Source organism: Lithobates pipiens, unplaced genomic scaffold (genome assembly GCF_037356315.1).
Source record: "Lithobates pipiens isolate NorthernLeopardFrog02 unplaced genomic scaffold, aLitPip1_a1.2 Scaffold_13, whole genome shotgun sequence".
Classification (NCBI taxonomy): Eukaryota; Metazoa; Chordata; class Amphibia; order Anura; family Ranidae; genus Lithobates; species Lithobates pipiens.
This window is the reverse complement of record NW_027507718.1, coordinates 385,734,026-385,760,254: the sequence shown is the minus strand read 5'-3', so window position 1 is coordinate 385,760,254 and position 26,229 is coordinate 385,734,026. Positions and strand designations below refer to the sequence as shown.

The 26,229-nt window shown below is 42.3% G+C and overlaps 15 non-coding genes across 15 annotated transcripts; all 15 read left to right on the top strand.

Moving 5' to 3' along the window:
• The first annotated feature begins 287 nt into the window (after positions 1-287).
• Positions 288-372, top strand: TRNAR-UCU (transfer RNA arginine (anticodon UCU)). Its single transcript is given in 2 exon segments — positions 288-324; positions 337-372. It is a non-coding gene; the product is annotated as a tRNA-Arg (tRNA).
• A 1,115-nt stretch (positions 373-1,487) lies between these two features.
• TRNAR-UCU (transfer RNA arginine (anticodon UCU)) lies at positions 1,488-1,572 on the top strand. The gene is given in 2 exon segments: positions 1,488-1,524; positions 1,537-1,572. It is a non-coding gene; the product is annotated as a tRNA-Arg (tRNA).
• Positions 1,573-2,687: 1,115 nt separating this feature from the next.
• TRNAR-UCU (transfer RNA arginine (anticodon UCU)) lies at positions 2,688-2,772 on the top strand. Its single transcript is given in 2 exon segments — positions 2,688-2,724; positions 2,737-2,772. It is a non-coding gene; the product is annotated as a tRNA-Arg (tRNA).
• A 1,154-nt stretch (positions 2,773-3,926) lies between these two features.
• On the top strand, positions 3,927-4,011 carry TRNAR-UCU (transfer RNA arginine (anticodon UCU)). Its single transcript is given in 2 exon segments — positions 3,927-3,963; positions 3,976-4,011. It is a non-coding gene; the product is annotated as a tRNA-Arg (tRNA).
• Positions 4,012-4,432: 421 nt separating this feature from the next.
• Positions 4,433-4,517, top strand: TRNAR-UCU (transfer RNA arginine (anticodon UCU)). Its single transcript is given in 2 exon segments — positions 4,433-4,469; positions 4,482-4,517. It is a non-coding gene; the product is annotated as a tRNA-Arg (tRNA).
• Positions 4,518-5,632: 1,115 nt separating this feature from the next.
• On the top strand, positions 5,633-5,718 carry TRNAR-UCU (transfer RNA arginine (anticodon UCU)). The gene is given in 2 exon segments: positions 5,633-5,669; positions 5,683-5,718. It is a non-coding gene; the product is annotated as a tRNA-Arg (tRNA).
• Positions 5,719-6,872: 1,154 nt separating this feature from the next.
• TRNAR-UCU (transfer RNA arginine (anticodon UCU)) lies at positions 6,873-6,957 on the top strand. The gene is given in 2 exon segments: positions 6,873-6,909; positions 6,922-6,957. It is a non-coding gene; the product is annotated as a tRNA-Arg (tRNA).
• A 421-nt stretch (positions 6,958-7,378) lies between these two features.
• On the top strand, positions 7,379-7,463 carry TRNAR-UCU (transfer RNA arginine (anticodon UCU)). The gene is given in 2 exon segments: positions 7,379-7,415; positions 7,428-7,463. It is a non-coding gene; the product is annotated as a tRNA-Arg (tRNA).
• Positions 7,464-8,578: 1,115 nt separating this feature from the next.
• On the top strand, positions 8,579-8,663 carry TRNAR-UCU (transfer RNA arginine (anticodon UCU)). Its single transcript is given in 2 exon segments — positions 8,579-8,615; positions 8,628-8,663. It is a non-coding gene; the product is annotated as a tRNA-Arg (tRNA).
• Positions 8,664-10,984: 2,321 nt separating this feature from the next.
• TRNAR-UCU (transfer RNA arginine (anticodon UCU)) lies at positions 10,985-11,069 on the top strand. The gene is given in 2 exon segments: positions 10,985-11,021; positions 11,034-11,069. It is a non-coding gene; the product is annotated as a tRNA-Arg (tRNA).
• A 1,634-nt stretch (positions 11,070-12,703) lies between these two features.
• Positions 12,704-12,788, top strand: TRNAR-UCU (transfer RNA arginine (anticodon UCU)). The gene is given in 2 exon segments: positions 12,704-12,740; positions 12,753-12,788. It is a non-coding gene; the product is annotated as a tRNA-Arg (tRNA).
• Positions 12,789-19,209: 6,421 nt separating this feature from the next.
• On the top strand, positions 19,210-19,294 carry TRNAR-UCU (transfer RNA arginine (anticodon UCU)). Its single transcript is given in 2 exon segments — positions 19,210-19,246; positions 19,259-19,294. It is a non-coding gene; the product is annotated as a tRNA-Arg (tRNA).
• Positions 19,295-21,609: 2,315 nt separating this feature from the next.
• Positions 21,610-21,694, top strand: TRNAR-UCU (transfer RNA arginine (anticodon UCU)). Its single transcript is given in 2 exon segments — positions 21,610-21,646; positions 21,659-21,694. It is a non-coding gene; the product is annotated as a tRNA-Arg (tRNA).
• A 1,115-nt stretch (positions 21,695-22,809) lies between these two features.
• On the top strand, positions 22,810-22,894 carry TRNAR-UCU (transfer RNA arginine (anticodon UCU)). The gene is given in 2 exon segments: positions 22,810-22,846; positions 22,859-22,894. It is a non-coding gene; the product is annotated as a tRNA-Arg (tRNA).
• A 2,315-nt stretch (positions 22,895-25,209) lies between these two features.
• Positions 25,210-25,294, top strand: TRNAR-UCU (transfer RNA arginine (anticodon UCU)). Its single transcript is given in 2 exon segments — positions 25,210-25,246; positions 25,259-25,294. It is a non-coding gene; the product is annotated as a tRNA-Arg (tRNA).
• Positions 25,295-26,229: the final 935 nt, after the last annotated feature.

The window sequence follows — 26,229 nt, the reverse complement described above, 5'->3', positions numbered from 1 at the left end:
GGATAGTCTTTCCTGCCATCACCTAATTGCTGAGCTCTTCCTTTCTCCAACAACTAATCAACGGTACAAATATTTCTACTTAACATGACCTCCGGTTCCCACTTAAATATCAAAAGATATTGCACTAAGGCACATGCCCAAGCAGGTAAATTTAAATCTTAAACTGTATCTGGACCAGATCTTGAGCTCATCCCTATTATTTAGCAGTGACCATTATTCAATTGTGTTTATTTGTTATGACTTGAATAGTTCCTCAGGCAAGTTCCTCTAACAAAGTCTTCAGAGAGGGCTCTGTGGCGCAATGGATAGCGCATTGGACTTCTAGTTGGTGTAGTAATTCAAAGGTTGTGGGTTCGAGTCCCACCAGAGTTGGTTTTATATAGTCATTCTTCATAGTGATGCTGCTCTAATGCTTTATAAAGTAATGGATTACATTCATAAGGGAGCTTTATTGACGTGGATTTGCTGCACAAGTTAACGATAGAGCCTAGTGGTTTAGGCTTCTCTTGAGAGTTGATATCAGCAAAATTGGAAGTACCCTGTGCAATTCAGAGCAAAGAGAGGGAATGGTAAGCTAACCTGCGTTATATTGTTCCCTTCCCTCATGCCCGGTGCAAGCTGTAATTCTTTATGTACCCTTTTGTCAGCCCCACAACTATTTACTGTCTAAATCTCGCTACCTTCCCCACAATAAGAATTCCAAAGAATGCCCCATTTTTACCAATGACACCACCAAACTTCCACTTCACTCCCGTGATATCTCTCGACTATTGCAACTCCTTACTCTGTGGCCTGCCTCTAAACAGACCATTCCCCCTTCAGTCTATCTGATTCGCTACTGCCAGTTGTATCCCCCTTACCAACCATTTACTAGTAGAGGTGTCAGCCACCCGATCTCTGCCAATCTCTCCTTGGCTTCCGTTCTCCCAACAAATCAAATTCAAAATACTAAGGGCATAAAAAGCTTCCCACAACTCTGCCTCTAGCTACATCATTAACCTTATCATATAGTATCAAATAAACCACCCTGTTCTCTGCTTCCAAGAACGCCTGTTCGCTAGCTCCCTCAACACTTCATCCCATGCTGTCCTCTGGGATTTTCCCATGGACTATCCCATCCTCTCGAATTCCCTACACCAATCTATATGGCTATTTCCCTGTCTGTATGCTTCAGGTGATCCCTGCAAACTCATCTATTCAGGATAGTCTTTCCTGCCATCACCTAATTGCTGAGCTCTTCCTTTCTCCAACAACTAATCAACGGTACAAATATTTCTACTTAACATGACCTCCGGTTCCCACTTAAATATCAAAAGATATTGCACTAAGGCACATGCCCAAGCAGGTAAATTTAAATCTTAAACTGTATCTGGACCAGATCTTGAGCTCATCCATATTATTTAGCAGTGACCATTATTCAATTGTGTTTATTTGTTACGACTTGAATAGTTCCTCAGGCAAGTTCCTCTAACAAAGTCTTCAGAGAGGGCTCTGTGGCGCAATGGATAGCGCATTGGACTTCTAGTTGGTGTAGTAATTCAAAGGTTGTGGGTTCGAGTCCCACCAGAGTCAGTTTTATATAGTCATTCTTCATAGTGATGCTGCTCTAATGCTTTATAAAGTAATGGATTACATTCATAAGGGAGCTTTATTGACGTGGATTTGCTGCACAAGTTAACGATAGAGCCTAGTGGTTTAGGCTTCTCTTGAGAGTTGATATCAGCAAAATTGGAAGTACCCTGTGCAATTCAGAGCAAAGAGAGGGAATGGTAAGCTAACCTGCGTTATATTGTTCCCTTCCCTCATGCCCGGTGCAAGCTGTAATTCTTTATGTACCCTTTTGTCAGCCCCACAACTATTTACTGTCTAAATCTCGCTACCTTCCCCACAATAAGAATTCCAAAGAATGCCCCATTTTTACCAATGACACCACCAAACTTCCACTTCACTCCCGTGATATCTCTCGACTATTGCAACTCCTTACTCTATGGCCTGCCTCTAAACAGACCATTCCCCCTTCAGTCTATCTGATTCGCTACTGCCAGTTGTATCCCCCTTACCAACCATTTACTAGTAGAGGTGTCAGCCACCCAATCTCTGCCAATCTCTCCTTGGCTTCCGTTCTCCCAACAAATCAAATTCAAAATACTAAGGGAATAAAAAGCTTCCCACAACTCTGCCTCTAGCTACATCATTAACCTTATCATATAGTATCAAATAAACCACCCTGTTCTCTGCTTCCAAGAACGCCTGTTCGCTAGCTCCCTCAACACTTCATCCCATGCTGTCCTCTGTGATTTTCCCATGGACTATCCCATCCTCTCGAATTCCCTACACCAATCTATATGGCTATTTCCCTGTCTGTATGCTTCAGGTGATCCCTGCAAACTCATCTATTCAGGATAGTCTTTCCTGCCATCACCTAATTGCTGAGCTCTTCCTTTCTCCAACAACTAATCAACGGTACAAATATTTCTACTTAACATGACCTCCGGTTCCCACTTAAATATCAAAAGATATTGCACTAAGGCACATGCCCAAGCAGGTAAATTTAAATCTTAAACTGTATCTGGACCAGATCTTGAGCTCATCCCTATTATTTAGCAGTGACCATTATTCAATTGTGTTTATTTGTTATGACTTGAATAGTTCCTCAGGCAAGTTCCTCTAACAAAGTCTTCAGAGAGGGCTCTGTGGCGCAATGGATAGCGCATTGGACTTCTAGATGGTGTAGTAATTCAAAGGTTGTGGGTTCGAGTCCCACCAGAGTCGGTTTTATATAGTCATTCTTCATAGTGATGCTGCTCTAATGCTTTATAAAGTAATGGATTACATTCATAAGGGAGCTTTATTGACGTGGATTTGCTGCACAAGTTAACGATAGAGCCTAGTGGTTTAGGCTTCTCTTGAGAGTTGATATCAGCAAAATTGGAAGTACCCTGTGCAATTCAGAGCAAAGAGAGGGAATGGTAAGCTAACCTGCGTTATATTGTTCCCTTCCCTCATGCCCGGTGCAAGCTGTAATTCTTTATGTACCCTTTTGTCAGCCCCACAACTATTTACTGTCTAAATCTCGCTACCTTCCCCACAATAAGAATTCCAAAGAATGCCCCATTTTTACCAATGACACCACCAAACTTCCACTTCACTCCCGTGATATCTCTCGACTATTGCAACTCCTTACTCTGTGGCCTGCCTCTAAACAGACCATTCCCCCTTCAGTCTATCTGATTCGCTACTGCCAGTTGTATCCCCCTTACCAACCATTTACTAGTAGAGGTGTCAGCCACCCGATCTCTGCCAATCTCTCCTTGGCTTCCGTTCTCCCAACAAATCAAATTCAAAATACTAAGGGCATAAAAAGCTTCCCACAACTCTGCCTCTAGCTACATCATTAACCTTATCATATAGTATCAAATAAACCACCCTGTTCTCTGCTTCCAAGAACGCCTGTTCGCTAGCTCCCTCAACACTTCATCCCATGCTGTCCTCTGGGATTTTCCCATGGACTATCCCATCCTCTCGAATTCCCTACACCAATCTATATGGCTATTTCCCTGTCTGTATGCTTCAGGTGATCCCTGCAAACTCATCTATTCAGGATAGTCTTTCCTGCCATCACCTAATTGCTGAGCTCTTCCTTTCTCCAACAACTAATCAACGGTACAAATATTTCTACTTAACATGACCTCCGGTTCCCACTTAAATATCAAAAGATATTGCACTAAGGCACATGCCCAAGCAGGTAAATTTAAATCTTAAACTGTATCTGGACCAGATCTTGAGCTCATCCCTATTATTTAGCAGTGACCATTATTCAATTGTGTTTATTTGTTACGACTTGAATAGTTCCTCAGGCAAGTTCCTCAGGCAAGTTCCTCAGGCAAGTTCCTCAGGCAAGTTCCTCTAACAAAGTCTTCAGAGAGGGCTCTGTGGCGCAATGGATAGCGCATTGGACTTCTAGTTGGTGTGGTAATTCAAAGGTTGTGGGTTCGAGTCCCACCAGAGTCGGTTTTATATAGTCATTCTTCATAGTGATGCTGCTCTAATGCTTTATAAAGTAATGGATTACATTCATAAGGGAGCTTTATTGACGTGGATTTGCTGCACAAGTTAACGATAGAGCCTAGTGGTTTAGGCTTCTCTTGAGAGTTGATATCAGCAAAATTGGAAGTACCCTGTGCAATTCAGAGCAAAGAGAGGGAATGGTACAAATATTTCTACTTAACATGACCTCCGGTTCCCACTTAAATATCAAAAGATATTGCACTAAGGCACATGCCCAAGCAGGTAAATTTAAATCTTAAACTGTATCTGGACCAGATCTTGAGCTCATCCCTATTATTTAGCAGTGACCATTATTCAATTGTGTTTATTTGTTACGACTTGAATAGTTCCTCAGGCAAGTTCCTCTAACAAAGTCTTCAGAGAGGGCTCTGTGGCGCAATGGTTAGTGCATTGGACTTCTAGTTGGTGTAGTAATTCAAAGGTTGTGGGTTCGAGTCCCACCAGAGTTGGTTTTATATAGTCATTCTTCATAGTGATGCTGCTCTAATGCTTTATAAAGTAATGGATTACATTCATAAGGGAGCTTTATTGACGTGGATTTGCTGCACAAGTTAACGATAGAGCCTAGTGGTTTAGGCTTCTCTTGAGAGTTGATATCAGCAAAATTGGAAGTACCCTGTGCAATTCAGAGCAAAGAGAGGGAATGGTAAGCTAACCTGCGTTATATTGTTCCCTTCCCTCATGCCCGGTGCAAGCTGTAATTCTTTATGTACCCTTTTGTCAGCCCCACAACTATTTACTGTCTAAATCTCGCTACCTTCCCCACAATAAGAATTCCAAAGAATGCCCCATTTTTACCAATGACACCACCAAACTTCCACTTCACTCCCGTGATATCTCTCGACTATTGCAACTCCTTACTCTATGGCCTGCCTCTAAACAGACCATTCCCCCTTCAGTCTATCTGATTCGCTACTGCCAGTTGTATCCCCCTTACCAACCATTTACTAGTAGAGGTGTCAGCCACCCGATCTCTGCCAATCTCTCCTTGGCTTCCGTTCTCCCAACAAATCAAATTCAAAATACTAAGGGCATAAAAAGCTTCCCACAACTCTGCCTCTAGCTACATCATTAACCTTATCATATAGTATCAAATAAACCACCCTGTTCTCTGCTTCCAAGAACTCCTGTTCGCTAGCTCCCTCAACACTTCATCCCATGCTGTCCTCTGGGATTTTCCCATGGACTATCCCATCCTCTCAGATTCCCTACACCAATCTATATGGCTATTTCCCTGTCTGTATGCTTCAGGTGATCCCTGCAAACTCATCTATTCAGGATAGTCTTTCCTGCCATCACCTAATTGCTGAGCTCTTCCTTTCTCCAACAACTAATCAACGGTACAAATATTTCTACTTAACATGACCTCCGGTTCCCACTTAAATATCAAAAGATATTGCACTAAGGCACATGCCCAAGCAGGTAAATTTAAATCTTAAACTGTATCTGGACCAGATCTTGAGCTCATCCCTATTATTTAGCAGTGACCATTATTCAATTGTGTTTATTTGTTATGACTTGAATAGTTCCTCAGGCAAGTTCCTCTAACAAAGTCTTCAGAGAGGGCTCTGTGGCGCAATGGATAGCGCATTGGACTTCTAAGTTGGTGTAGTAATTCAAAGGTTGTGGGTTCGAGTCCCACCAGAGTCGGTTTTATATAGTCATTCTTCATAGTGATGCTGCTCTAATGCTTTATAAAGTAATGGATTACATTCATAAGGGAGCTTTATTGACGTGGATTTGCTGCACAAGTTAACGATAGAGCCTAGTGGTTTAGGCTTCTCTTGAGAGTTGATATCAGCAAAATTGGAAGTACCCTGTGCAATTCAGAGCAAAGAGAGGGAATGGTAAGCTAACCTGCGTTATATTGTTCCCTTCCCTCATGCCCGGTGCAAGCTGTAATTCTTTATGTACCCTTTTGTCAGCCCCACAACTATTTACTGTCTAAATCTCGCTACCTTCCCCACAATAAGAATTCCAAAGAATGCCCCATTTTTACCAATGACACCACCAAACTTCCACTTCACTCCCGTGATATCTCTCGACTATTGCAACTCCTTACTCTATGGCCTGCCTCTAAACAGACCATTCGCCCTTCAGTCTATCTGATTCGCTACTGCCAGTTGTATCCCCCTTACCAACCATTTACTAGTAGAGGTGTCAGCCACCCGATCTCTGCCAATCTCTCCTTGGCTTCCGTTCTCCCAACAAATCAAATTCAAAATACTAAGGGCATAAAAAGCTTCCCACAACTCTGCCTCTAGCTACATCATTAACCTTATCATATAGTATCAAATAAACCACCCTGTTCTCTGCTTCCAAGAACGCCTGTTCGCTAGCTCCCTCAACACTTCATCCCATGCTGTCCTCTGGGATTTTCCCATGGACTATCCCATCCTCTCGAATTCCCTACACCAATCTATATGGCTATTTCCCTGTCTGTATGCTTCAGGTGATCCCTGCAAACTCATCTATTCAGGATAGTCTTTCCTGCCATCACCTAATTGCTGAGCTCTTCCTTTCTCCAACAACTAATCAACGGTACAAATATTTCTACTTAACATGACCTCCGGTTCCCACTTAAATATCAAAAGATATTGCACTAAGGCACATGCCCAAGCAGGTAAATTTAAATCTTAAACTGTATCTGGACCAGATCTTGAGCTCATCCCTATTATTTAGCAGTGACCATTATTCAATTGTGTTTATTTGTTACGACTTGAATAGTTCCTCAGGCAAGTTCCTCAGGCAAGTTCCTCAGGCAAGTTCCTCAGGCAAGTTCCTCTAACAAAGTCTTCAGAGAGGGCTCTGTGGCGCAATGGATAGCGCATTGGACTTCTAGTTGGTGTGGTAATTCAAAGGTTGTGGGTTCGAGTCCCACCAGAGTCGGTTTTATATAGTCATTCTTCATAGTGATGCTGCTCTAATGCTTTATAAAGTAATGGATTACATTCATAAGGGAGCTTTATTGACGTGGATTTGCTGCACAAGTTAACGATAGAGCCTAGTGGTTTAGGCTTCTCTTGAGAGTTGATATCAGCAAAATTGGAAGTACCCTGTGCAATTCAGAGCAAAGAGAGGGAATGGTACAAATATTTCTACTTAACATGACCTCCGGTTCCCACTTAAATATCAAAAGATATTGCACTAAGGCACATGCCCAAGCAGGTAAATTTAAATCTTAAACTGTATCTGGACCAGATCTTGAGCTCATCCCTATTATTTAGCAGTGACCATTATTCAATTGTGTTTATTTGTTACGACTTGAATAGTTCCTCAGGCAAGTTCCTCTAACAAAGTCTTCAGAGAGGGCTCTGTGGCGCAATGGTTAGCGCATTGGACTTCTAGTTGGTGTAGTAATTCAAAGGTTGTGGGTTCGAGTCCCACCAGAGTTGGTTTTATATAGTCATTCTTCATAGTGATGCTGCTCTAATGCTTTATAAAGTAATGGATTACATTCATAAGGGAGCTTTATTGACGTGGATTTGCTGCACAAGTTAACGATAGAGCCTAGTGGTTTAGGCTTCTCTTGAGAGTTGATATCAGCAAAATTGGAAGTACCCTGTGCAATTCAGAGCAAAGAGAGGGAATGGTAAGCTAACCTGCGTTATATTGTTCCCTTCCCTCATGCCCGGTGCAAGCTGTAATTCTTTATGTACCCTTTTGTCAGCCCCACAACTATTTACTGTCTAAATCTCGCTACCTTCCCCACAATAAGAATTCCAAAGAATGCCCCATTTTTACCAATGACACCACCAAACTTCCACTTCACTCCCGTGATATCTCTCGACTATTGCAACTCCTTACTCTATGGCCTGCCTCTAAACAGACCATTCCCCCTTCAGTCTATCTGATTCGCTACTGCCAGTTGTATCCCCCTTACCAACCATTTACTAGTAGAGGTGTCAGCCACCCGATCTCTGCCAATCTCTCCTTGGCTTCCGTTCTCCCAACAAATCAAATTCAAAATACTAAGGGCATAAAAAGCTTCCCACAACTCTGCCTCTAGCTACATCATTAACCTTATCATATAGTATCAAATAAACCACCCTGTTCTCTGCTTCCAAGAACTCCTGTTCGCTAGCTCCCTCAACACTTCATCCCATGCTGTCCTCTGGGATTTTCCCATGGACTATCCCATCCTCTCAGATTCCCTACACCAATCTATATGGCTATTTCCCTGTCTGTATGCTTCAGGTGATCCCTGCAAACTCATCTATTCAGGATAGTCTTTCCTGCCATCACCTAATTGCTGAGCTCTTCCTTTCTCCAACAACTAATCAACGGTACAAATATTTCTACTTAACATGACCTCCGGTTCCCACTTAAATATCAAAAGATATTGCACTAAGGCACATGCCCAAGCAGGTAAATTTAAATCTTAAACTGTATCTGGACCAGATCTTGAGCTCATCCCTATTATTTAGCAGTGACCATTATTCAATTGTGTTTATTTGTTACGACTTGAATAGTTCCTCAGGCAAGTTCCTCTAACAAAGTCTTCAGAGAGGGCTCTGTGGCGCAATGGATAGCGCATTGGACTTCTAGTTGGTGTAGTAATTCAAAGGTTGTGGGTTCGAGTCCCACCAGAGTCGGTTTTATATAGTCATTCTTCATAGTGATGCTGCTCTAATGCTTTATAAAGTAATGGATTACATTCATAAGGGAGCTTTATTGACGTGGATTTGCTGCACAAGTTAACGATAGAGCCTAGTGGTTTAGGCTTCTCTTGAGAGTTGATATCAGCAAAATTGGAAGTACTCTGTGCAATTCAGAGCAAAGAGAGGGAATGGTAAGCTAACCTGCGTTATATTGTTCCCTTCCCTCATGCCCGGTGCAAGCTGTAATTCTTTATGTACCCTTTTGTCAGCCCCACAACTATTTACTGTCTAAATTTTGCTACCTTCCCCACAATAAGAATTCCAAAGAATGCCCCATTTTTACCAATGACACCACCAAACTTTCACTTCACTCCCGTGATATCTCTCGACTATTGCAACTCCTTACTCTATGGCCTGCCTCTAAACAGACCATTCCCCCTTCAGTCTATCTGATTCGCTACTGCCAGTTGTATCCCCCTTACCAACCATTTACTAGTAGAGGTGTCAGCCACCCGATCTCTGCCAATCTCTCCTTGGCTTCCGTTCTCCCAACAAATCAAATTCAAAATACTAAGGGCATAAAAAGCTTCCCACAACTCTGCCTCTAGCTACATCATTAACCTTATCATATAGTATCAAATAAACCACCCTGTTCTCTGCTTCCAAGAACTCCTGTTCGCTAGCTCCCTCAACACTTCATCCCATGCTGTCCTCTGGGATTTTCCCATGGACTATCCCATCCTCTCAGATTCCCTACACCAATCTATATGGCTATTTCCCTGTCTGTATGCTTCAGGTGATCCCTGCAAACTCATCTATTCAGGATAGTCTTTCCTGCCATCACCTAATTGCTGAGCTCTTCCTTTCTCCAACAACTAATCAACGGTACAAATATTTCTACTTAACATGACCTCCGGTTCCCACTTAAATATCAAAAGATATTGCACTAAGGCACATGCCCAAGCAGGTAAATTTAAATCTTAAACTGTATCTGGACCAGATCTTGAGCTCATCCCTATTATTTAGCAGTGACCATTATTCAATTGTGTTTATTTGTTACGACTTGAATAGTTCCTCAGGCAAGTTCCTCTAACAAAGTCTTCAGAGAGGGCTCTGTGGCGCAATGGATAGCGCATTGGACTTCTAGTTGGTGTAGTAATTCAAAGGTTCAAGTCCCACCAGAGTCGGTTTTATATAGTCATTCTTCATAGTGATGCTGCTCTAATGCTTTATAAAGTAATGGATTACATTCATAAGGGAGCTTTATTGACGTGGATTTGCTGCACAAGTTAACGATAGAGCCTAGTGGTTTAGGCTTCTCTTGAGAGTTGATATCAGCAAAATTGGAAGTACCCTGTGCAATTCAGAGCAAAGAGAGGGAATGGTAAGCTAACCTGCGTTATATTGTTCCCTTCCCTCATGCCCGGTGCAAGCTGTAATTCTTTATGTACCCTTTTGTCAGCCCCACAACTATTTACTGTCTAAATCTCGCTACCTTCCCCACAATAAGAATTCCAAAGAATGCCCCATTTTTACCAATGACACCACCAAACTTCCACTTCACTCCCGTGATATCTCTCGACTATTGCAACTCCTTACTCTGTGGCCTGCCTCTAAACAGACCATTCCCCCTTCAGTCTATCTGATTCGCTACTGCCAGTTGTATCCCCCTTACCAACCATTTACTAGTAGAGGTGTCAGCCACCCGATCTCTGCCAATCTCTCCTTGGCTTCCGTTCTCCCAACAAATCAAATTCAAAATACTAAGGGCATAAAAAGCTTCCCACAACTCTGCCTCTAGCTACATCATTAACCTTATCATATAGTATCAAATAAACCACCCTGTTCTCTGCTTCCAAGAACTCCTGTTCGCTAGCTCCCTCGACACTTCATCCCATGCTGTCCTCTGGGATTTTCCCATGGACTATCCCATCCTCTCAGATTCCCTACACCAATCTATATGGCTATTTCCCTGTCTGTATGCTTCAGGTGATCCCTGCAAACTCATCTATTCAGGATAGTCTTTCCTGCCATCACCTAATTGCTGAGCTCTTCCTTTCTCCAACAACTAATCAACGGTACAAATATTTCTACTTAACATGACCTCCGGTTCCCACTTAAATATCAAAAGATATTGCACTAAGGCACATGCCCAAGCAGGTAAATTTAAATCTTAAACTGTATCTGGACCAGATCTTGAGCTCATCCCTATTATTTAGCAGTGACCATTATTCAATTGTGTTTATTTGTTACGACTTGAATAGTTCCTCAGGCAAGTTCCTCAGGCAAGTTCCTCTAACAAAGTCTTCAGAGAGGGCTCTGTGGCGCAATGGATAGCGCATTGGACTTCTAGTTGGTGTAGTAATTCAAAGGTTGTGGGTTCGAGTCCCACCAGAGTCGGTTTTATATAGTCATTCTTCATAGTGATGCTGCTCTAATGCTTTATAAAGTAATGGATTACATTCATAAGGGAGCTTTATTGACGTGGATTTGCTGCACAAGTTAACGATAGAGTCTAGTGGTTTAGGCTTCTCTTGAGAGTTGATATCAGCAAAATTGGAAGTACCCTGTGCAATTCAGAGCAAAGAGAGGGAATGGTACAAATATTTCTACTTAACATGACCTCCGGTTCCCACTTAAATATCAAAAGATATTGCACTAAGGCACATGCCCAAGCAGGTAAATTTAAATCTTAAACTGTATCTGGACCAGATCTTGAGCTCATCCCTATTATTTAGCAGTGACCATTATTCAATTGTGTTTATTTGTTACGACTTGAATAGTTCCTCAGGCAAGTTCCTCAGGCAAGTTCCTCTAACAAAGTCTTCAGAGAGGGCTCTGTGGCGCAATGGATAGCGCATTGGACTTCTAGTTGGTGTAGTAATTCAAAGGTTGTGGTTTCGAGTCCCACCAGAGTCGGTTTTATATAGTCATTCTTCATAGTGATGCTGCTCTAATGCTTTATAAAGTAATGGATTACATTCATAAAGGAGCTTTATTGACGTGGATTTGCTGCACAAGTTAACGATAGAGCCTAGTGGTTTAGGCTTCTCTTGAGAGTTGATATCAGCAAAATTGGAAGTACCCTGTGCAATTCAGAGCAAAGAGAGGGAATGGTAAGCTAACCTGCGTTATATTGTTCCCTTCCCTCATGCCCGGTGTAAGCTGTAATTCTTTATGTACCCTTTTGTCAGCCCCACAACTATTTACTGTCTAAATCTCGCTACCTTCCCCACAATAAGAATTCCAAAGAATGCCCCATTTTTACCAATGACACCACCAAACTTCCACTTCACTCCCGTGATATCTCTCGACTATTGCAACTCCTTACTCTATGGCCTGCCTCTAAACAGACCATTCCCCCTTCAGTCTATCTGATTCGCTACTGCCAGTTGTATCCCCCTTACCAACCATTTACTAGTAGAGGTGTCAGCCACCCGATCTCTACCAATCTCTCCTTGGCTTCCGTTCTCCCAACAAATCAAATTCAAAATACTAAGGGCATAAAAAGCTTCCCACAACTCTGCCTCTAGCTACATCATTAACCTTATCATATAGTATCAAATAAACCACCCTGTTCTCTGCTTCCAAGAACTCCTGTTCGCTAGCTCCCTCAACACTTCATCCCATGCTGTCCTCTGGGATTTTCCCATGGACTATCCCATCCTCTCAGATTCCCTACACCAATCTATATGGCTATTTCCCTGTCTGTATGCTTCAGGTGATCCCTGCAAACTCATCTATTCAGGATAGTCTTTCCTGCCATCACCTAATTGCTGAGCTCTTCCTTTCTCCAACAACTAATCAACGGTACAAATATTTCTACTTAACATGACCTCCGGTTCCCACTTAAATATCAAAAGATATTGCACTAAGGCACATGCCCAAGCAGGTAAATTTAAATCTTAAACTGTATCTGGACCAGATCTTGAGCTCATCCCTATTATTTAGCAGTGACCATTATTCAATTGTGTTTATTTGTTATGACTTGAATAGTTCCTCAGGCAAGTTCCTCTAACAAAGTCTTCAGAGAGGGCTCTGTGGCGCAATGGATAGCGCATTGGACTTCTAGTTGGTGTAGTAATTCAAAGGTTGTGGGTTCGAGTCCCACCAGAGTCGGTTTTATATAGTCATTCTTCATAGTGATGCTGCTCTAATGCTTTATAAAGTAATGGATTACATTCATAAGGGAGCTTTATTGACGTGGATTTGCTGCACAAGTTAACGATAGAGTCTAGTGGTTTAGGCTTCTCTTGAGAGTTGATATCAGCAAAATTGGAAGTACCCTGTGCAATTCAGAGCAAAGAGAGGGAATGGTACAAATATTTCTACTTAACATGACCTCCGGTTCCCACTTAAATATCAAAAGATATTGCACTAAGGCACATGCCCAAGCAGGTAAATTTAAATCTTAAACTGTATCTGGACCAGATCTTGAGCTCATCCCTATTATTTAGCAGTGACCATTATTCAATTGTGTTTATTTGTTACGACTTGAATAGTTCCTCAGGCAAGTTCCTCTAACAAAGTCTTCAGAGAGGGCTCTGTGGCGCAATGGATAGCGCATTGGACTTCTAGTTGGTGTAGTAATTCAAAGGTTGTGGTTTCGAGTCCCACCAGAGTCGGTTTTATATAGTCATTCTTCATAGTGATGCTGCTCTAATGCTTTATAAAGTAATGGATTACATTCATAAAGGAGCTTTATTGACGTGGATTTGCTGCACAAGTTAACGATAGAGCCTAGTGGTTTAGGCTTCTCTTGAGAGTTGATATCAGCAAAATTGGAAGTACCCTGTGCAATTCAGAGCAAAGAGAGGGAATGGTAAGCTAACCTGCGTTATATTGTTCCCTTCCCTCATGCCCGGTGTAAGCTGTAATTCTTTATGTACCCTTTTGTCAGCCCCACAACTATTTACTGTCTAAATCTCGCTACCTTCCCCACAATAAGAATTCCAAAGAATGCCCCATTTTTACCAATGACACCACCAAACTTCCACTTCACTCCCGTGATATCTCTCGACTATTGCAACTCCTTACTCTATGGCCTGCCTCTAAACAGACCATTCCCCCTTCAGTCTATCTGATTCGCTACTGCCAGTTGTATCCCCCTTACCAACCATTTACTAGTAGAGGTGTCAGCCACCCGATCTCTACCAATCTCTCCTTGGCTTCCGTTCTCCCAACAAATCAAATTCAAAATACTAAGGGCATAAAAAGCTTCCCACAACTCTGCCTCTAGCTACATCATTAACCTTATCATATAGTATCAAATAAACCACCCTGTTCTCTGCTTCCAAGAACTCCTGTTCGCTAGCTCCCTCAACACTTCATCCCATGCTGTCCTCTGGGATTTTCCCATGGACTATCCCATCCTCTCAGATTCCCTACACCAATCTATATGGCTATTTCCCTGTCTGTATGCTTCAGGTGATCCCTGCAAACTCATCTATTCAGGATAGTCTTTCCTGCCATCACCTAATTGCTGAGCTCTTCCTTTCTCCAACAACTAATCAACGGTACAAATATTTCTACTTAACATGACCTCCGGTTCCCACTTAAATATCAAAAGATATTGCACTAAGGCACATGCCCAAGCAGGTAAATTTAAATCTTAAACTGTATCTGGACCAGATCTTGAGCTCATCCCTATTATTTAGCAGTGACCATTATTCAATTGTGTTTATTTGTTATGACTTGAATAGTTCCTCAGGCAAGTTCCTCTAACAAAGTCTTCAGAGAGGGCTCAGTGGCGCAATGGATAGCGCATTGGACTTCTAGTTGGTGTAGTAATTCAAAGGTTGTGGGTTCGAGTCCCACCAGAGTTGGTTTTATATAGTCATTCTTCATAGTGATGCTGCTCTAATGCTTTATAAAGTAATGGATTACATTCATAAGGGAGCTTTATTGACGTGGATTTGCTGCACAAGTTAACGATAGAGCCTAGTGGTTTAGGCTTCTCTTGAGAGTTGATATCAGCAAAATTGGAAGTACCCTGTGCAATTCAGAGCAAAGAGAGGGAATGGTAAGCTAACCTGCGTTATATTGTTCCCTTCCCTCATGCCCGGTGCAAGCTGTAATTCTTTATGTACCCTTTTGTCAGCCCCACAACTATTTACTGTCTAAATCTCGCTACCTTCCCCACAATAAGAATTCCAAAGAATGCCCCATTTTTACCAATGACACCACCAAACTTCCACTTCACTCCCGTGATATCTCTCGACTATTGCAACTCCTTACTCTATGGCCTGCCTCTAAACAGACCATTCCCCCTTCAGTCTATCTGATTCGCTACTGCCAGTTGTATCCCCCTTACCAACCATTTACTAGTAGAGGTGTCAGCCACCCGATCTCTACCAATCTCTCCTTGGCTTCCGTTCTCCCAACAAATCAAATTCAAAATACTAAGGGCATAAAAAGCTTCCCACAACTCTGCCTCTAGCTACATCATTAACCTTATCATATAGTATCAAATAAACCACCCTGTTCTCTGCTTCCAAGAACTCCTGTTCGCTAGCTCCCTCAACACTTCATCCCATGCTGTCCTCTGGGATTTTCCCATGGACTATCCCATCCTCTCAGATTCCCTACACCAATCTATATGGCTATTTCCCTGTCTGTATGCTTCAGGTGATCCCTGCAAACTCATCTATTCAGGATAGTCTTTCCTGCCATCACCTAATTGCTGAGCTCTTCCTTTCTCCAACAACTAATCAACGGTACAAATATTTCTACTTAACATGACCTCCGGTTCCCACTTAAATATCAAAAGATATTGCACTAAGGCACATGCCCAAGCAGGTAAATTTAAATCTTAATCTGTATCTGGACCAGATCTTGAGCTCATCCCTATTATTTAGCAGTGACCATTATTCAATTGTGTTTATTTGTTATGACTTGAATAGTTCCTCAGGCAAGTTCCTCTAACAAAGTCTTCAGAGAGGGCTCTGTGGCGCAATGGATAGCGCATTGGACTTCTAGTTGGTGTAGTAATTCAAAGGTTGTGGTTTCGAGTCCCACCAGAGTCGGTTTTATATAGTCATTCTTCATAGTGATGCTGCTCTAATGCTTTATAAAGTAATGGATTACATTCATAAAGGAGCTTTATTGACGTGGATTTGCTGCACAAGTTAACGATAGAGCCTAGTGGTTTAGGCTTCTCTTGAGAGTTGATATCAGCAAAATTGGAAGTACCCTGTGCAATTCAGAGCAAAGAGAGGGAATGGTAAGCTAACCTGCGTTATATTGTTCCCTTCCCTCATGCCCGGTGTAAGCTGTAATTCTTTATGTACCCTTTTGTCAGCCCCACAACTATTTACTGTCTAAATCTCGCTACCTTCCCCACAATAAGAATTCCAAAGAATGCCCCATTTTTACCAATGACACCACCAAACTTCCACTTCACTCCCGTGATATCTCTCGACTATTGCAACTCCTTACTCTATGGCCTGCCTCTAAACAGACCATTCCCCCTTCAGTCTATCTGATTCGCTACTGCCAGTTGTATCCCCCTTACCAACCATTTACTAGTAGAGGTGTCAGCCACCCGATCTCTACCAATCTCTCCTTGGCTTCCGTTCTCCCAACAAATCAAATTCAAAATACTAAGGGCATAAAAAGCTTCCCACAACTCTGCCTCTAGCTACATCATTAACCTTATCATATAGTATCAAATAAACCACCCTGTTCTCTGCTTCCAAGAACTCCTGTTCGCTAGCTCCCTCAACACTTCATCCCATGCTGTCCTCTGGGATTTTCCCATGGACTATCCCATCCTCTCAGATTCCCTACACCAATCTATATGGCTATTTCCCTGTCTGTATGCTTCAGGTGATCCCTGCAAACTCATCTATTCAGGATAGTCTTTCCTGCCATCACCTAATTGCTGAGCTCTTCCTTTCTCCAACAACTAATCAACGGTACAAATATTTCTACTTAACATGACCTCCGGTTCCCACTTAAATATCAAAAGATATTGCACTAAGGCACATGCCCAAGCAGGTAAATTTAAATCTTAAACTGTATCTGGACCAGATCTTGAGCTCATCCCTATTATTTAGCAGTGACCATTATTCAATTGTGTTTATTTGTTATGACTTGAATAGTTCCTCAGGCAAGTTCCTCTAACAAAGTCTTCAGAGAGGGCTCAGTGGCGCAATGGATAGCGCATTGGACTTCTAGTTGGTGTAGTAATTCAAAGGTTGTGGGTTCGAGTCCCACCAGAGTTGGTTTTATATAGTCATTCTTCATAGTGATGCTGCTCTAATGCTTTATAAAGTAATGGATTACATTCATAAGGGAGCTTTATTGACGTGGATTTGCTGCACAAGTTAACGATAGAGCCTAGTGGTTTAGGCTTCTCTTGAGAGTTGATATCAGCAAAATTGGAAGTACCCTGTGCAATTCAGAGCAAAGAGAGGGAATGGTAAGCTAACCTGCGTTATATTGTTCCCTTCCCTCATGCCCGGTGCAAGCTGTAATTCTTTATGTACCCTTTTGTCAGCCCCACAACTATTTACTGTCTAAATCTCGCTACCTTCCCCACAATAAGAATTCCAAAGAATGCCCCATTTTTACCAATGACACCACCAAACTTCCACTTCACTCCCGTGATATCTCTCGACTATTGCAACTCCTTACTCTATGGCCTGCCTCTAAACAGACCATTCCCCCTTCAGTCTATCTGATTCGCTACTGCCAGTTGTATCCCCCTTACCAACCATTTACTAGTAGAGGTGTCAGCCACCCGATCTCTACCAATCTCTCCTTGGCTTCCGTTCTCCCAACAAATCAAATTCAAAATACTAAGGGCATAAAAAGCTTCCCACAACTCTGCCTCTAGCTACATCATTAACCTTATCATATAGTATCAAATAAACCACCCTGTTCTCTGCTTCCAAGAACTCCTGTTCGCTAGCTCCCTCAACACTTCATCCCATGCTGTCCTCTGGGATTTTCCCATGGACTATCCCATCCTCTCAGATTCCCTACACCAATCTATATGGCTATTTCCCTGTCTGTATGCTTCAGGTGATCCCTGCAAACTCATCTATTCAGGATAGTCTTTCCTGCCATCACCTAATTGCTGAGCTCTTCCTTTCTCCAACAACTAATCAACGGTACAAATATTTCTACTTAACATGACCTCCGGTTCCCACTTAAATATCAAAAGATATTGCACTAAGGCACATGCCCAAGCAGGTAAATTTAAATCTTAATCTGTATCTGGACCAGATCTTGAGCTCATCCCTATTATTTAGCAGTGACCATTATTCAATTGTGTTTATTTGTTATGACTTGAATAGTTCCTCAGGCAAGTTCCTCTAACAAAGTCTTCAGAGAGGGCTCTGTGGCGCAATGGATAGCGCATTGGACTTCTAGTTGGTGTAGTAATTCAAAGGTTGTGGTTTCGAGTCCCACCAGAGTCGGTTTTATATAGTCATTCTTCATAGTGATGCTGCTCTAATGCTTTATAAAGTAATGGATTACATTCATAAAGGAGCTTTATTGACGTGGATTTGCTGCACAAGTTAACGATAGAGCCTAGTGGTTTAGGCTTCTCTTGAGAGTTGATATCAGCAAAATTGGAAGTACCCTGTGCAATTCAGAGCAAAGAGAGGGAATGGTAAGCTAACCTGCGTTATATTGTTCCCTTCCCTCATGCCCGGTGTAAGCTGTAATTCTTTATGTACCCTTTTGTCAGCCCCACAACTATTTACTGTCTAAATCTCGCTACCTTCCCCACAATAAGAATTCCAAAGAATGCCCCATTTTTACCAATGACACCACCAAACTTCCACTTCACTCCCGTGATATCTCTCGACTATTGCAACTCCTTACTCTATGGCCTGCCTCTAAACAGACCATTCCCCCTTCAGTCTATCTGATTCGCTACTGCCAGTTGTATCCCCCTTACCAACCATTTACTAGTAGAGGTGTCAGCCACCCGATCTCTACCAATCTCTCCTTGGCTTCCGTTCTCCCAACAAATCAAATTCAAAATACTAAGGGCATAAAAAGCTTCCCACAACTCTGCCTCTAGCTACATCATTAACCTTATCATATAGTATCAAATAAACCACCCTGTTCTCTGCTTCCAAGAACTCCTGTTCGCTAGCTCCCTCAACACTTCATCCCATGCTGTCCTCTGGGATTTTCCCATGGACTATCCCATCCTCTCAGATTCCCTACACCAATCTATATGGCTATTTCCCTGTCTGTATGCTTCAGGTGATCCCTGCAAACTCATCTATTCAGGATAGTCTTTCCTGCCATCACCTAATTGCTGAGCTCTTCCTTTCTCCAACAACTAATCAACGGTACAAATATTTCTACTTAACATGACCTCCGGTTCCCACTTAAATATCAAAAGATATTGCACTAAGGCACATGCCCAAGCAGGTAAATTTAAATCTTAAACTGTATCTGGACCAGATCTTGAGCTCATCCCTATTATTTAGCAGTGACCATTATTCAATTGTGTTTATTTGTTATGACTTGAATAGTTCCTCAGGCAAGTTCCTCTAACAAAGTCTTCAGAGAGGGCTCTGTGGCGCAATGGATAGCGCATTGGACTTCTAGTTGGTGTAGTAATTCAAAGGTTGTGGGTTCGAGTCCCACCAGAGTCGGTTTTATATAGTCATTCTTCATAGTGATGCTGCTCTAATGCTTTATAAAGTAATGGATTACATTCATAAGGGAGCTTTATTGACGTGGATTTGCTGCACAAGTTAACGATAGAGTCTAGTGGTTTAGGCTTCTCTTGAGAGTTGATATCAGCAAAATTGGAAGTACCCTGTGCAATTCAGAGCAAAGAGAGGGAATGGTAAGCTAACCTGCGTTATATTGTTCCCTTCCCTCATGCCCGGTGCAAGCTGTAATTCTTTATGTACCCTTTTGTCAGCCCCACAACTATTTACTGTCTAAATCTCGCTATCTTCACCACAATAAGAATTCCAAAGTATGCCCCATTTTTACCAATGACACCACCAAACTTTCACTTCACTCCCGTGATATCTCTCGACTATTGCAACTCCTTACTCTATGGCCTGCCTCTAAACAGACCATTCCCCCTTCAGTCTATCTGATTCGCTACTGCCAGTTGTATCCCCCTTACCAACCATTTACTAGTAGAGGTGTCAGCCACCCGATCTCTGCCAATCTCTCCTTGGTTTCCGTTCTCCCAACAAATCAAATTCAAAATACTAAGGGCATAAAAAGCTTCCCCCAACTCTGCCTCTAGCTACATCATTAACCTTATCATATAGTATCAAATAAACCACCCTGTTCTCTGCTTCCAAGAACTCCTGTTTGCTAGCTCCCTCAACACTTCATCCCATGCTGTCCTCTGGGATTTTCCCATGGACTATCCCATCCTCTCAGATTCCCTACACCAATCTATATGGCTATTTCCCTGTCTTTATGCTTCAGGTGATCCCTGCAAACTCATCTATTCAGGATAGTCTTTCCTGCCATCACCTAATTGCTGAGCTCTTCCTTTCTCCAACAACTAATCAACGGTACAAATATTTCTACTTAACATGACCTCCGGTTCCCACTTAAATATCAAAAGATATTGCACTAAGGCACATGCCCAAGCAGGTAAATTTAAATCTTAAACTGTATCTGGACCAGATCTTGAGCTCATTCCTATTATTTAGCAGTGACCATTATTCAATTGTGTTTATTTGTCACGACTTGAATAGTTCCTCAGGCAAGTTCCTCTAAAAAAGTCTTCAGAGAGGGCTCTGTGGCGCAATGGATAGCGCATTGGACTTCTAGTTGGTGTAGTAATTCAAAGGTTGTGGTTTCGAGTCCCACCAGAGTCGGTTTTATATAGTCATTCTTCATAGTGATGCTGCTCTAATGCTTTATAAAGTAATGGATTACATTCATAAAGGAGCTTTATTGACGTGGATTTGCTGCACAAGTTAACGATAGAGCCTAGTGGTTTAGGCTTCTCTTGAGAGTTGATATCAGCAAAATTGGAAGTACCCTGTGCAATTCAGAGCAAAGAGAGGGAATGGTAAGCTAACCTGCGTTATATTGTTCCCTTCCCTCATGCCCGGTGTAAGCTGTAATTCTTTATGTACCCTTTTGTCAGCCCCACAACTATTTACTGTCTAAATCTCGCTACCTTCCCCACAATAAGAATTCCAAAGAATGCCCCATTTTTACCAATGACACCACCAAACTTCCACTTCACTCCCGTGATATCTCTCGACTATTGCAACTCCTTACTCTATGGCCTGCCTCTAAACAGACCATTCCCCCTTCAGTCTATCTGATTCGCTACTGCCAGTTGTATCCCCCTTACCAACCATTTACTAGTAGAGGTGTCAGCCACCCGATCTCTACCAATCTCTCCTTGGCTTCCGTTCTCCCAACAAATCAAATTCAAAATACTAAGGGCATAAAAAGCTTCCCACAACTCTGCCTCTAGCTACATCATTAACCTTATCATATAGTATCAAATAAACCACCCTGTTCTCTGCTTCCAAGAACTCCTGTTCGCTAGCTCCCTCAACACTTCATCCCATGCTGTCCTCTGGGATTTTCCCATGGACTATCCCATCCTCTCAGATTCCCTACACCAATCTATATGGCTATTTCCCTGTCTGTATGCTTCAGGTGATCCCTGCAAACTCATCTATTCAGGATAGTCTTTCCTGCCATCACCTAATTGCTGAGCTCTTCCTTTCTCCAACAACTAATCAACGGTACAAATATTTCTACTTAACATGACCTCCGGTTCCCACTTAAATATCAAAAGATATTGCACTAAGGCACATGCCCAAGCAGGTAAATTTAAATCTTAAACTGTATCTGGACCAGATCTTGAGCTCATCCCTATTATTTAGCAGTGACCATTATTCAATTGTGTTTATTTGTTATGACTTGAATAGTTCCTCAGGCAAGTTCCTCTAACAAAGTCTTCAGAGAGGGCTCTGTGGCGCAATGGATAGCGCATTGGACTTCTAGTTGGTGTAGTAATTCAAAGGTTGTGGGTTCGAGTCCCACCAGAGTCGGTTTTATATAGTCATTCTTCATAGTGATGCTGCTCTAATGCTTTATAAAGTAATGGATTACATTCATAAGGGAGCTTTATTGACGTGGATTTGCTGCACAAGTTAACGATAGAGTCTAGTGGTTTAGGCTTCTCTTGAGAGTTGATATCAGCAAAATTGGAAGTACCCTGTGCAATTCAGAGCAAAGAGAGGGAATGGTAAGCTAACCTGCGTTATATTGTTCCCTTCCCTCATGCCCGGTGCAAGCTGTAATTCTTTATGTACCCTTTTGTCAGCCCCACAACTATTTACTGTCTAAATCTCGCTATCTTCACCACAATAAGAATTCCAAAGTATGCCCCATTTTTACCAATGACACCACCAAACTTTCACTTCACTCCCGTGATATCTCTCGACTATTGCAACTCCTTACTCTATGGCCTGCCTCTAAACAGACCATTCCCCCTTCAGTCTATCTGATTCGCTACTGCCAGTTGTATCCCCCTTACCAACCATTTACTAGTAGAGGTGTCAGCCACCCGATCTCTGCCAATCTCTCCTTGGTTTCCGTTCTCCCAACAAATCAAATTCAAAATACTAAGGGCATAAAAAGCTTCCCCCAACTCTGCCTCTAGCTACATCATTAACCTTATCATATAGTATCAAATAAACCACCCTGTTCTCTGCTTCCAAGAACTCCTGTTTGCTAGCTCCCTCAACACTTCATCCCATGCTGTCCTCTGGGATTTTCCCATGGACTATCCCATCCTCTCAGATTCCCTACACCAATCTATATGGCTATTTCCCTGTCTTTATGCTTCAGGTGATCCCTGCAAACTCATCTATTCAGGATAGTCTTTCCTGCCATCACCTAATTGCTGAGCTCTTCCTTTCTCCAACAACTAATCAACGGTACAAATATTTCTACTTAACATGACCTCCGGTTCCCACTTAAATATCAAAAGATATTGCACTAAGGCACATGCCCAAGCAGGTAAATTTAAATCTTAAACTGTATCTGGACCAGATCTTGAGCTCATTCCTATTATTTAGCAGTGACCATTATTCAATTGTGTTTATTTGTCACGACTTGAATAGTTCCTCAGGCAAGTTCCTCTAAAAAAGTCTTCAGAGAGGGCTCTGTGGCGCAATGGATAGCGCATTGGACTTCTAGTTGGTGTAGTAATTCAAAGGTTGTGGGTTCGAGTCCCACCAGAGTCGGTTTTATATAGTCATTCTTCATAGTGATGCTGCTCTAATGCTTTATAAAGTAATGGATTACATTCATAAGGGAGCTTTATTGACGTGGATTTGCTGCACAAGTTAACGATAGAGCCTAGTGGTTTAGGCTTCTCTTGAGAGTTGATATCAGCAAAATTGGAAGTACCCTGTGCAATTCAGAGCAAAGAGAGGGAATGGTAAGCTAACCTGCGTTATATTGTTCCCTTCCCTCATGCCCGGTGCAAGCTGTAATTCTTTATGTACCCTTTTGTCAGCCCCACAACTATTTACTGTCTAAATCTCGCTACCTTCCCCACAATAAGAATTCCAAAGAATGCCCCATTTTTAACAATGACACCACCAAACTTCCACTTCACTCCCGTGATATCTCTCGACTATTGCAACTCCTTACTCTGTGGCCTGCCTCTAAACAGACCATTCCCCCTTCAGTCTATCTGATTCGCTACTGCCAGTTGTATCCCCCTTACCAACCATTTACTAGTAGAGGTGTCAGCCACCCGATCTCTGCCAATCTCTCCTTGGCTTCCGTTCTCCCAACAAATCAAATTCAAAATACTAAGGGCATAAAAAGCTTCCCACAACTCTGCCTCTAGCTACATCATTAACCTTATCATATAGTATCAAATAAACCACCCTGTTCTCTGCTTCCAAGAACTCCTGTTCGCTAGCTCCCTCAACACTTCATCCCATGCTGTCCTCTGGGATTTTCCCATGGACTATCCCATCCTCTCAGATTCCCTACACCAATCTATATGGCTATTTCCCTGTCTGTATGCTTCAGGTGATCCCTGCAAACTCATCTATTCAGGATAGTCTTTCCTGCCATCACCTAATTGCTGAGCTCTTCCTTTCTCCAACAACTAATCAACGGTACAAATATTTCTACTTAACATGACCTCCGGTTCCCACTTAAATATCAAAACATATTGCACTAAGGCACATGCCCAAGCAGGTAAATTTAAATCTTAAACTGTATCTGGACCAGATCTTGAGCTCATCCCTATTATTTAGCAGTGACCATTATTCAATTGTGTTTATTTGTTACGACTTGAATAGTTCCTCAGGCAAGTTCCTCTAACAAAGTTTTCAGAGAGTGCTCAGTGGCGCAATGGATAGCGCATTGGACTTCTAGTTGGTGTAGTAATTCAAAGGTTGTGGGTTCGAGTCCCACCAGAGTCGGTTTTATATAGTCATTCTTCATAGTGATGCTGCTCTAATGCTTTATAAAGTAATGGATTACATTCATACGGGAGCTTTATTGATGTGGATTTGCTGCACAAGTTAACGATAGAGCCTAGTGTTTTAGGCTTCTCTTGAGAGTTGATATCAGCAAAATTGGAAGTACCCTGTGAAATTCAGAGCAAAGAGAGGGAATGGTAAGCTAACCTGCGTTATATTGTTCCCTTCCCTCATGCCCGGTGCAAGCTGTAATTCTTTATGTACCCTTTTGTCAGCCCCACAACTATTTACTGTCTAAATCTCGCTACCTTCCCCACAATAAGAATTCCAAAGAATGCCCCATTTTTACCAATGACACCACCAAACTTCCACTTCACTCCCGTGATATCTCTCGACTATTGCAACTCCTTACTCTATGGCCTGCCTCTAAACAGACCATTCCCCCTTCAGTCTATCTGATTCGCTACTGCCAGTTCTATCCCCCTTACCAACCATTTACTACTAGAGGTGTCAGCCACCCGATCTCTGCCAATCTCTCCTTGGCTTCCGTTCTCCCAACAAATCAAATTCAAAATACTAAGGGCATAAAAAGCTTCCCCCAACTCTGCCTCTAGCTACATCATTAACCTTATCATATAGTATCAAATAAACCACCCTGTTCTCTGCTTCCAAGAACTCCTGTTTGCTAGCTCCCTCAACACTTCATCCCATGCTGTCCTCTGGGATTTTCCCATGGACTATCCCATCCTCTCAGATTCCCTACACCAATCTATATGGCTATTTCCCTGTCTGTATGCTTCAGGTGATCCCTGCAAACTCATCTATTCAGGATAGTCTTTCCTGCCATCACCTAATTGCTGAGCTCTTCCTTTCTCCAACAACTAATCAACGGTACAAATATTTCTACTTAACATGACCTCCGGTTCCCACTTAAATATCAAAAGATATTGCACTAAGGCACATGCCCAAGCAGGTAAATTTAAATCTTAAACTGTATCTGGACCAGATCTTGAGCTCATCCCTATTATTTAGCAGTGACCATTATTCAATTGTGTTTATTTGTTACGACTTGAATAGTTCCTCAGGCAAGTTCCTCTAACAAAGTCTTCAGAGAGGGCTCTGTGGCGCAATGGATAGCGCATTGGACTTCTAGTTGGTGTAGTAATTCAAAGGTTGTGGGTTCGAGTCCCACCAGAGTCGGTTTTATATAGTCATTCTTCATAGTGATGCTGCTCTAATGCTTTATAAAGTAATGGATTACATTCATAAGGGAGCTTTATTGACGTGGATTTGCTGCACAAGTTAACGATAGAGCCTACTGTTTTAGGCTTCTCTTGAGAGTTGATATCAGCAAAATTGGAAGTACCCTGTGCAATTCAGAGCAAAGAGAGGGAATGGTAAGCTAACCTGCGTTATATTGTTCCCTTCCCTCATGCCCGGTGCAAGCTGTAATTCTTTATGTACCCTTTTGTCAGCCCCACAACTATTTACTGTCTAAATCTCGCTACCTTCACCACAATAAGAATTCCAAAGTATGCCCCATTTTTACCAATGACACCACCAAACTTTCACTTCACTCCCGTGATATCTCTCGACTATTGCAACTCCTTACTCTATGGCCTGCCTCTAAACAGACCATTCCCCCTTCAGTCTATCTGATTCGCTACTGCCAGTTGTATCCCCCTTACCAACCATTTACTAGTAGAGGTGTCAGCCACCCGATCTCTGCCAATCTCTGCTTGGTTTCCGTTCTCCCAACAAATCAAATTCAAAATACTAAGGGCATAAAAAGTAGTGATGGACGAACTTCCGACGGGACGTTTCGCGAACGCGAAACGCGAACGGACACAAACGTTCGCGAAAACGACCGTTCGCCGCGGGCTCCATTGACTTCAATGGGAGGCGAATTTCGCAAACCTTTAGGTCGAATTTGCGGCCACGGGGTAATTATTAGGGGGTAGCACGTAGTCCCACCACCTGGACAATAGCATAATACATGTATGAGGTGAATTTGGGATCGATAACTACAAGCATTTTTTTTTTATTTGGGAAATTGTTCTGACAATTCAGGACTATGGAGCTAATGAAGGCAATGGAGGAGAGGGAAGGTCAGGGACCAGGGTAGGCAAACAAGA